This window comes from Electrophorus electricus, chromosome 4, assembly GCF_041902795.1.
Source record: "Electrophorus electricus isolate QZ-2024a chromosome 4, ASM4190279v1, whole genome shotgun sequence".
NCBI lineage: Eukaryota > Metazoa > Chordata > Actinopteri > Gymnotiformes > Gymnotidae > Electrophorus > Electrophorus electricus.
The window spans coordinates 36,531,194-36,542,500 of NC_137500.1; positions in this window are offsets into that span (position 1 = coordinate 36,531,194).

Genomic DNA, 11,307 nt, shown 5'->3' on the forward strand with positions numbered 1-11,307 from the left:
TGTTTAAAACATATACATCCAGCTTTGTGAAAAGCAGACTGTTACACTTCTCTCATGCGCTTGCCTCTCCTTGCATATCCTCATACATTAGCACACAACATTCATTATCAGGATGGCAGACAAACGCCGACGTGCAGCAAAAAAAGCTTATTTGGCTTTAAAAAAGCTTATTTTTACGCATGAATACGATGTTTCCCAATTAGTGCTAAGGCAAATATGTTTTGGCTCTTCAGAGTGCATGCTAAGATGACTCATATTGACTGATCTTTGATCCCTCAGATTAAAGGGGAGAACGGCGTTAGCAGGAGCACTAGGCCACTTCAGGGTCAGCAGGCTTAATGCTGGGGAAAGGAAATGAGAGGAGCATGAAGAGAGTAAACAGGGCAGGAGAGGAAGAGACATGTTAGGAGAGTAGTCAACAGGGTAGGGGAGGAGTAGACAGGGGAGGTGTAAAAGGGTATGAGGAGAGGAGAGGAGACCTCCACATTTCTGTGTCTCGGGCTTTTTCAGACTATGTGACTAAGCGTAAGGTCACTCAAGCAGGATGTGGGATGTATGTTTTCTTCACACAACTGTCTCAAGGCCATATCTGTGGGAATAATGTGAATTGAAAGTGTGTGTGTGTGTGTGTGTGTGTTTGTGTGTGTGTGTGTGTGTGTGTGTGTGTGTGTGTGTGTGTGTGTGTGTGTGTGTATTTATGATTGGGAGAATGAGTGGTTTATTGACATACGTTCCTTAAGAATCGTTCCGCAGCTGCTATCAAGGCAGACATTAGGATGTTTTTTTAAAACAGTTTCTTTGTATAGAATAGTTAGCACAGATGAGAGTAACATGAGAGTTACATGGAGTAACATTTATATTTTCATTGTCAAACTCTCACCCTTGAAGTAGAATTACAATAAATGCAATATTTTGTTTTGTATGCATTGCTAGTACAAGTCAAGAATTATAACAAATTATTTCTCTGGAATTCTCGAATCTATTCAATCTAAATTATAATTCTTCTTAATTTTGTACATCTATTATTATTATTAGTAGTAGCAGTAGTAGTTGTAGTAGTAATAGTAGAAGTATTAGAAGTAGTAGAAATATCATAAATAAATCATCATAAATATCATAGTAGTCATTTATCCTACATCCATTTCAGAAATTGTAAAGTTTATTCTGTGATTTACATTTATTTTATAGCCAGTGGCCATCACACCTTTTTTTCCTTTCGAGCATCATCCCAATTACACCAATTACACTTACATTTCAAGCTGGCTGCAGTGTGCCTCTCGGTGCTTTTGATCTTTAGGTTTACACACTTTGGGGTGAATATCCTGCTTCCCTGAACACTGAAGTGAGATGTTATTGGGAGATGTTAACACAATGTAGCAGCCCTTGGCTATGTGAAGCACTACTTGAGACAAGGATATGGTTTCAGAGCCATCAGCAGAAAGCCATTGAGAACAACCTCCTGAGAACATGGAGCCTGTTCAGGGCATTCGCCAGCACCCCAAATGCCACAGAGAATCAGTTGAAAGCTATTCAGATGCATTTCTGTTTTTTGTTCATTTATTTTCAAGAATTCTTTGTTCATTAGTTTTCGACACTCCAAAAAAAATAGTGAATATGGCACAGGACTCATAGAAACTTTTAGGTGTTAAATGATGTCAGAAGTAAAGAATGTCTGGGCATGTGTATGTGTGTCTGTATAGGTTTGAGTGAATATGTTTGGTTGGTTTGTGTGTGTGTGTGTGTGTGTTACTTTTTAAGGCTCTGCAGAGTGGAGCTACTGTGAGGTGTCATACTGAAGTCCATGACTGGCAGTGCTAAAACCCTGCATCCTGATTAGCACTCCTTACTTACATCCCCAGTACGCCTCTCTAATTAGCAGTGCTGCTTAAAAATGTTTTACTCAGTGAGGCAAATCGGTTGGATCCTGGCAAAACAGACACTGGAAATGTGCTTGTGTCTGTTATTTCTGTGATATGATATGCCATTTGCTCTTGGTTGAATCAATTAATTGGACTTTATTAAAAATGTTTCCTTCCTTTAGCACTCTTCTGGGTCTAGCCCATGCTCATCAGGCATGCTGCCATGGGCTTTTCATATCAAAAGAATTACTGCCTGTTTGTAATATCGCTTCAGTCATCAAATAAATACAGATTATTACAAAATAGTCATTTTGCATATAGTATTCTTATAGGTGGTAAAACCTTTTTATCTTTCTTTCTTGACCAACAGACAGTTCTCATTATACACTTATGGGCACATACTTGACTTGGAGGGTTTTCAAGATACCAGCCATAAAAATTCAAGGCGCAGAACGCAGAGTGCTAGAAATTCTGCACCATGCAGACAACTGAATAATAACATTAATGAAATTTTTACACTGACTAAAAGTCAGAGTTCCTCCTTCATTAATTTTAAAGTCACTCTCTCAGACTTGGAAATGTGTTCGGACAGGTGGCTCTTCTCCAGCTCGGCGGGGCCCCGCTGAAAAACCCTCAGCATCCCGCCGCCGTTCATGCCGCGTCGCTCATCATTTTCAAACATGACAGTTGCTGCTGGCCCTTCCGTTTCAGCCAAACTTTACTCTTTTTTTTTGCTCTCCTGCTTTGCCACAGCAGTTTGTAGCACGCTTTTAATTCTGGATTTTAACTTCACAGGCAGGCACTTGGCGGCCTGCGCGTTGATGGGCCGAGTGCGTTGGGTTACGCCAGAAAGCTCGGACTTTGATAGTGTTTAATTAGCCTGCAACTGGTGCTGTTTAATTGCAGTTTCTGTGAAAAAAAAAAAACACCAAAAAAGAAAGGTGTGATGAGAAGATGTGATTTGAGATCTTGGGTTGTGTGGGATGGCTCTTCCTAAACCCTCCATGATGCCAATATACAGAGGTGAGAAGGTTAATGCAACAAATGCTTTGCAATGCTACTGATGATGGCATGCAAAGAGGGCTGTGTTGAAATGTATTTATTTATTTATGGTATTGAATTAGGCTTTTATAAGGAAGTGGATGAATACAGTAATTGACTGTGTTGAGCTTGCTACCTTCGATGACACATGGGCACTTCGCACATAGCCAGTGCCTTTTGCGTTATGGAAGGGCATTTGTTTGGCTTGTTTAAAGGACCTTGTTAAAATATTGGTTTTCCACAGCAGATGTAGTGCGTTACTAAGATAACCTAACAAAACATGATTAGTTAATGCATTACTGAGATAACCTGATAAAGTAACTGTGACGTGTTTCTTTAGCTAGTGTCAATTTGCAAAAGAATACAGATCAGAATTGGAGAGGTATTTGACTTTGTACTGAATAAATATCTGCCTGAGGGTGCAAGGCACTTTGAGCTGCACGGAGAAGTTTGGTGTGTCCTCTCTTTTCTCCCAAAGGACACTGGGTAATTGTATCTTCTGTCTGCCTGACATGACCAAACATAGACGGTCAAAGAGCAGGAGCAAGCAACAAAATGTGAAGCATTAAGAGTAAATGCAATATTTAATCTCCTCATCCAAATCCTTAAAATCCGTCAGGCCTCCTACTGATAAAAGAAGAGCATAAACTGATTATATAGTTGGTACGCACTTCTCTCTCTCCCTCTCTCTCTCTCTCTCTCTCTCTCTCTCTCTCCCTCTCTCTCTCTCTCCCTCTCTCTCTCTCTCTCTCTCTCTCTCTCTCTCTCTCTCTCTCTCTCTCTCTCTCTTCTCCTCTCTCTCTCTCTCTCTCTCCTCTCTCTCCTCTCTCTCTCTCTCTCTCTCTCTCTCTCTCTCTCTCTCCCTCTCTCTCTCTCTCTCTCTCTCTCTCTCTCTCTCTCCTCTCTCTCTCTCTCTCTCTCTCTCCCTCTCTCTCTCTCTCTCTCTCTCTCTCTCTCTCTCTCTCTCTCTCTCTCTCTCTCTCTCTCTCTCCCTCTCTCTCTCCCTCTCTCTCTCCCTCTCTCTCTCTCTCTCTCTCTCTCTCTCTCTCTCTCTCTCTCTCTCTCTCTCTCTCTCCTCTCTCTCTCTCTCTCTCTCTCTCTCTCCTCTCTCTCTCTCTCTCTCTCTCTTCTCTCTCTCTCTCTCTCCCTCTCTCTCTCTCTCTCTCCCTCTCTCTCTCTCTCTCTCTCTCTCTCTCTCTCTCTCTCTCTCTCTCTCTCTCTCTCCTCTCTCTCTCTCTCTCTCTCTCTCTCTCTCTCTCCTCTCTCTCTCTCCCTCTCTCTCTCTCCCTCTCTCTCTCTCTCTCTCTCTCTCTCTCTCTCTCTCTCTCTCTCTCTCTCCCTCTCTCTCTCTCTCTCTCTCTCTCTCTCTCTCTCTCTCTCTCTCTCTCTCTCTCTCTCTCTCCCTCTCTCTCTCCCTCTCTCTCTCTCTCTCTCTCTCTCTCTCTCCCTCTCTCTCTCTCTCTCTCTCTCTCTCTCTCTCTCTCCCTCTCTCTCTCTCTCTCTCTCTCTCTCTCTCTCTCTCTCTCTCTCTCTCTCTCTTCCTCTCTCTCTCTCTCTCTCTCTCTCTCTGCCCTCTTCCTGTCCTAGCATATCAGGCCATCATTCTGACATAAACCTCCTTCTCTGATCAAGAGTCGCACTACCACCTGCCTCCTAAGCAATTATACTGTTTCTCGCTCCTTCGCTCAGCGTGTCTGTCTGTCTTCCTCTCTCTCTCTCTCTCCGTCATTCCTGAATAAGGGCTGGCGCTCGCCGCTGCCCGCCACTTGTTTAAGTAGCTTAGGCTTTCCTCTGTACCGCTGATTTCCTTGTAGGCCCGAGCATCCTTTAGATGTGATCACCTTCTCGTGATGCCCCTGGGATTAACCAGGCCAGACCGCCTCTCTCCCCATGCCTCGCCTCTACCTTTGTAGTCAATAAAAGACTAACTAGAAAAGAATGAGAGGATGGGGGAATCAATCTAGTGGAAGCCTCCCTACCGTTTTCTCATCATTTCTGGTGTCGCGTGTCATCTCCGACTGTAAGTCAGAAAAAGCGCAAGCGCAGTATGGGGGGGGGTGTCTTTCCCACACCCCCTCCCCATCTGTGTGTTATTCCGTGGTAACGAAAGCCTGGGTGTGGAAATAGCGAGAGAGAGAGAGAGAGAGAGAGAGAGAGAGAGAGAGAGCGAGCGAGCGCGATGGCAAGGATAAGTTGGGTTTTATGCCGTATACATGCACGCAGCGGGGGTGATAGTGGCACGGACCGACGCCAGTCCCGAGACGGAGACAGGGCCAATCTCCAGAGCGGTGTTGCCATCTGCGCCTCGATGTTCTGTGTAACTGTCCAGGTTGGCCCTCACCTGCGTGGGACAGGCGGATTTGTCTGGGCTGATGTTTGATTTGGTCAGAAGTCGAGCTGATTGGCATTAAGGTGACCAGACCCACTCAGCAGTATCGTATTGTGATCAATATTTACGTTTAGTGCTGACACTGTGAAGACGTCTGTAGCGCACCAGTCACAGTGCCCTTTAGGTCCTCAGTTTAACACATGAGGCCACTCGATATGCTGTCTGGGTGCAAGTTTTTTTGCTGCTGGTTGACTTCAGTGATGTTGCTGAAAGACCATTCAGACTTATAGTGGTCTTGCAGCTAGTGTTTGGCTTCTCTTTGATATTTCCTTCCTTTGCGGCCTAAATTGGGAAGTTTTGAGTTATTTTCAGAGCTTCAGTGATGATTGAGCCTTAATATTTTGTCATTTAAAATGAGCTTGAATAAATTTAATGATTTTGTTAACTATAAACCATCAGAGCTGCACATTGCTGCAAGTCTCAGAGCAGGCCTTGATGTTTTGAGAGTATGTCTGCCTGGATGTAATATTAATTAAAGGCTCTAAATGAGGGGTTACTGCTTTGAACAGCAGAAATGTTGAACTACTATTGAAATGCAATTTAATTAAATTCATCTGTGTATGTAATGCACTACTCACAAGGACAATCAATTGTATCGCCTGTGTGTGTACATTTGTGCTTAAGTGTGCCATCATAAATGTTATTTTCAATAATTCAGAGGTGAATCACAGATTGATCTGTGATTTTCTTTAAAAATATCTGTCCTTGGAGCATTCCCTTCATAGCTCATTTACAAGTCCCCCCCCCCCCCACACACACACACTTTCTCTCTCTCTCTCTCTCTCTCTCTCTCTCTCTCTCTCTCTCTCTCTCTGTGAAAGTGTGTGTGTGTGTGTGTGGGCGCTGCCACTACCATGTCCATCCGTATGTTTTCATACACTTGCATACTGATGAGATGAGCCCTGTCATAGCTGGCTGCCTCTCTGTGGGGTTGTTTCCCAGACCTCTTAAAGCTCTCACGCAACACATCCATAAACAGTTTTGACGGGTTTGAGAGATTTTGTCACAGTAGAGGGGAAAAAGAGAGATGTCCAAAACAAAGACAGAAATTTGGTTGACAGTTACAGTTCAGCTGAATATGTATTATTCTCAAACAGAGCAAGCAGGGGAGTAGATATTTGTTTCATGACTTTTTTCTCTCTGTCTGTCTCTCTGCCTATCTCCCTCTCTTTCTCTTCCGCACTTTTCCTCACTCTTCCATGCTCTGCGCTGAATATTAGGATATTTTCTTTCTTTCCCGGCTGCTATTTCGGACCGCCGGAACATTCTAATCTAGAGCTGATGAACATCAGGACCTATTGTAGTTTTAATATGCAAGGCAAATGACTATCTTTAAAAATGGGCTCTTGAAAGCAACAAGAAAGATAATGCCATAAATATTGTTCCTTTCAAACATCTTTTGAATGGGAGATTTCATGTCCCCGTGGTTGCTCTTCAGGCCCCCAGGCTTTGAAAGAGGGAAGAGAGATAAAGTCTGGAATGAAATGACTACAACAGACAGCTCTCTCAGGGCCCGATGAATTCCCATAGTATTATTTTTTTTATCTACTACTGATTTCTTTTGAAGTTTGATTCAGAGCGCCATGGCCATAAGATGAATGCATAACGTAAATGTGCAGCATGAAAAGATGAAAGTGTACAGACTGGTCATTCATCTGTAAGTGAGAGAGAGAGAGAGAGAGGGAGAGAAAGAGAGAGGGAGATAGAGAGAGAGAGACATGACTGGGTGGGTGGAATTGTTCCTCACTCACAGAAATTCTCACTTCTTGGTGTGTGCGCGAGCGTCTGGATGCTCTTCATGTCCTCTCCAAGAGCAGATCCAAAAAGCTTTATGTATCACTGTAGCACTATTTTTTCCCTATCGATGTGACTCTTGGACACATTCTGATATCACCCTTTGTCTTTCTAATGTGAATGTGTGCATAAAACATGAATGAGGCATTATTTCAGGCTCAATTGGCATTAAAGTGCTTTTTTTAAAATCCCTTCTCTGTGTGTGAACGGGAAGGCCCCATTGTGCACACGCACCGGCGTGCAAGGCTCTAATGCAGGACTATTCCATATCAGGGGATGAAGCTGTCTGTTCAGGTGATTGACACAAGCCCACATTAAGAGGTGGTTTGGAAAATTAGTCCGTGGAGACCCAGCGGAGGTGTGCGGGAGAGGGAGAGTCATCTCCGAGAGGAGCTGTGCCTTCTTAACCCCGCTCATTGGTATTCTGCGATGCGGGTGCCCGGCCGCTCTCTAAATGGCTGAGGCAGGCGGCACAGCAAGCCCCTCGACACGCGCGCGCGCAGACGGACCCCGTGGAGAGCAGCCAACAATGCGCGGCCTGGAATACAGAAATCAAAATGGGCCCAATTAATAATCACATAGTTAGTTCATATTTCATACGCTGCGCGGAGCCTGTGCTGAGAGTTCGTTCGAGCAGAAATTTAGGATCTCTTCTCTTCTTTCTCTCTCTCTGTGTCTTTTTCTCTCTGTCTCTGTCTCTCTCGCGCTCTCTCTCTCTCTCTCTCTCTCTCTCTCTCACCTCACAGGCTCGATTCTCACTCACCTTAACATTTTGAACTTTGCTGGTGTTTTCCGTGGGTTCTGCATGGGCGAGACGCAGCTCGGCTAATGATGTGCTCTGACTTTCTCTCTGCCTCTCCTCTTATAACAGGCAGTGAATTGCGTAAAAGTGCATAACAAAACCACTAAGGAATGGCCATGAAATTTCAATTAATTTTCCTTAATTAGCATACAATGCACACATTGTGTTTCACATTTGAAAAACATGTCTATGCTTTACATATAGACTGAGCATTTCCTCAGCTCTAGATTAAAATAAGAATAAAATATTAAGTGCTTCAATACAGGCATTAATTCATGCTTTCGCATAATTCTATGCGCGTTCAGGTTGGCCTTGACCCTGTTACCTCAGCTTCCTCTAAGCATTAAGTGTCTCACAATGCACAAGCCAGCGTTTTTTTACATCTTCATTAAATTAATCCAAATAATAGAGTAGAGGCCTTTATTTTATGAATATACTTTAATTAATTGGCTGTGTAAAAAAAGCCCACCACACACTTTTTCCCTTTTTTTTAAAAGTGGTATTTGATGTATGTCATCAAAAGAAATTCAGGTTTCAAAAAATATCATTTCCATATGTGTCTGTATGTGTTTCAGATTTATTTGGAACCTTTTACTTGATTTCATCAAACACAAAGCTGCTAGCAATATTTGTGTGTGTGTGTGTGTGAGTGTGTGTGTGTGTGTGTGTGTGTGTGTGTATGTGTGTGTGTGTGTGTGTGTTTGCAAATGTGTACAAATGTGTGTGGTCTTTCAGTCCCCTCAAAGTCAGCGGTGAGCACTTCACTGATTTTGACATGTTCATTTAAAGTTGCTAATCAGATGTAAATATGCAGAGCAGTCTCCCTTTGAAATGCAAATCCAACATGCAAACAAAGGTGCTGTGGGTGGCTCCCCTGTTCTGGAGGAACCAGAGGTGTGGTAATACTCATATCTCATTAGCAGCCAGTGAAACCCAGCCCCACATTCATCTGCTTATTACCATTTGTTTCTAATTCACTTGAAGAATATCTCCTCCTCATGGATGTTTGATGAGGAGGGTGTATGATCAGCATTTGTGTTCTTACATGGGAATGTGGATATATAGAAGGCTGTACATAGTATGCCATATGATAAACAAGGTGCTTCATAAACTATAATTAACTATAATCATGATATAGTATTATTAATTAATATTCAAATGTTGAAATCAGTATAAGAGTCTACTTTTCAGAAATATTAAATCTTGCCCATAAATTGGACACTTTAAATAGTTGGAGAAATGGGAGAACTGGTTTTAATGCAGAATCAAAATGAACGTTATACATACAAATCTCTTAAAGAAGATGAACCCAGCTCCAGTTCTGGCGAGGCACTGCTTCACGTCAATGAATATTTTTCGTACTCAAACCCATCGACAAGTTCTCAACCCCGTCCCATGATGCACACTAAACAGTGCAGCCCTTTACACCTCCCGGAAGAGCAGTGGACCCTCCTGCCCTAAAGAAAGACTTAAGAATGTCTGCTTGGTGGGGCGTCATGCACGTGAGCCGGAAATTTTCCGTTAGCTGGGTGCTGGCGTTTAGAAGGGCAGGAGGTGGAGTGGTGGGGGGATGTCGGGGGGAGGGGGGGGCAAAGCTCACATGCTCTTCCGCATGCCACGCGTGCCTGCAGCGTGAGTGAGGGAGCCCGGCGGAGCGTCCGGACGCCGGCTCAGTGGTGACCGCAATCAGACTGGACCCTCTGTCCACTCCCCCGTTGCTTGCGTGCCAAGGGCACTCTGAAAGGAAACCCACTTTACTGGCACTGCGCCTCACCATTCTGCCATTTCCAATTTCCAGCAGGCAAATTGGGATTCCTGACTGCACTCACAAGTGTCTGAAGCACCATTTTCTGACTCTATGGAGTGGAAAATATGATTCAATTCCTGTTCAACGCCTTTTCATTAGTCGACTGCTGAATGTCATCCACAGAAAGTGTGTGCTTGTATCCAAGTAGAACAATAATTGTATATTATTATTCATCCCAATTATACTTTTGAGAATTTTGTTGTATTTTTTCCCCCTCCTCCTTTGCAGGTTTCAAAATTGAAAATGAGCTGTGAAGAGTCTGGAGGAGGCAGTGAGTACCAGCTAGGAGGCGTCACTGTCCAGTGGCGCTCGTTGTAATGGCTGAAGACAGTGGTTAAAACAGCCAATCCCTCTGGAGAGGGGTTTCAGCCCTCTGTGTGTACAGCCACTTAACCAGACTCAGAGATATTAGCCCTGCCATGACTTAACTGCCAATCCATATCCCACAACTACTGTAGTCCCTATTAAAATTTTACAGGTCAAAAACCTGAAAGGCAGTTAAAGAAATGTTCTTTTTCATTACAAGTGACAAAAAAGAAGAAAAAAAATGAATAGGGCAGACCAAGCTGTAATGGAATGGTAATTAGGAGCTCTCCTCTTGATAAAGTATGACTGTAAATCAATGTTGTACTAATTAATCGATATTTTAATTATTAGACCTTTAAATGAACATTTTTGTCAAATTCCCTTGGAACCCATGGCTGCAGTGGCCTATGATGTCGTCATTAGTTCCAACAGTGAGTTTGAGAGTGCTGGTTTAAAGTGCTATCATTATGAACGTAATACACCACCTCATCCTTTTCATCTAAAAACATGGCTTCCCCGCAATTTAGCTTTCATACCTCTCTGCATATTTAATCACTAGCCATTCTAAACACATTTAAAGTTATTATAAGTGAAATATTTGAGGTCTGCTTGTGAGTCACACATTTCTATTTTGCAGGTTGTTTGTATTGCTTGTCAGGAGACTAGAGCAGTCTCAGTCATGCTAGGAAAGAAAGACTTTTAATATCACTATTTTTGCCCTTTATTTTTGCCCTATACTTATATGAAAACTTAGAGCTGTATGAGTCTTTAACCTTTAAAATCATCAAGCTTTGTCATACCAACCATGTTCTAAATAGCCTACATTGTGTTACATAGTGTGAGACAACTGAACCATTCACTGTCAATATGCAAAACTGTACTCCTACAGAAAACATTTGAGACATGACGCACTTAAGAGGCACCTAACTGCAGTATTTACATACTAACCGCACGCGTGTAATGAGACTGTTCAAGTAATTACATATTTATGTAATTATGCAAATACATACTTATTAGCATCCTGTGTAATTATCACACTGTGAGTTGCGCACTACTCACTGGCATTAATATACTGTTTTTTCCTGTGTGTCTGCAACACATACATAAGCAAATAGAGCAAGAGCTTGCTGTTGTTCTCTCTCTATCTCTCTCTCTTTAAATTAATTTTATATATATATATAAAATTAATTTGTTTGGTTCATTTTTAATGGCGTTCTGTGGCTAATATATTTCCTGTTGGTGTGCCAGCATAACCAGAATAAATCAGACCTGCTGTCAGATCAGTGTCCATCCTGAGCATGCATCCCTG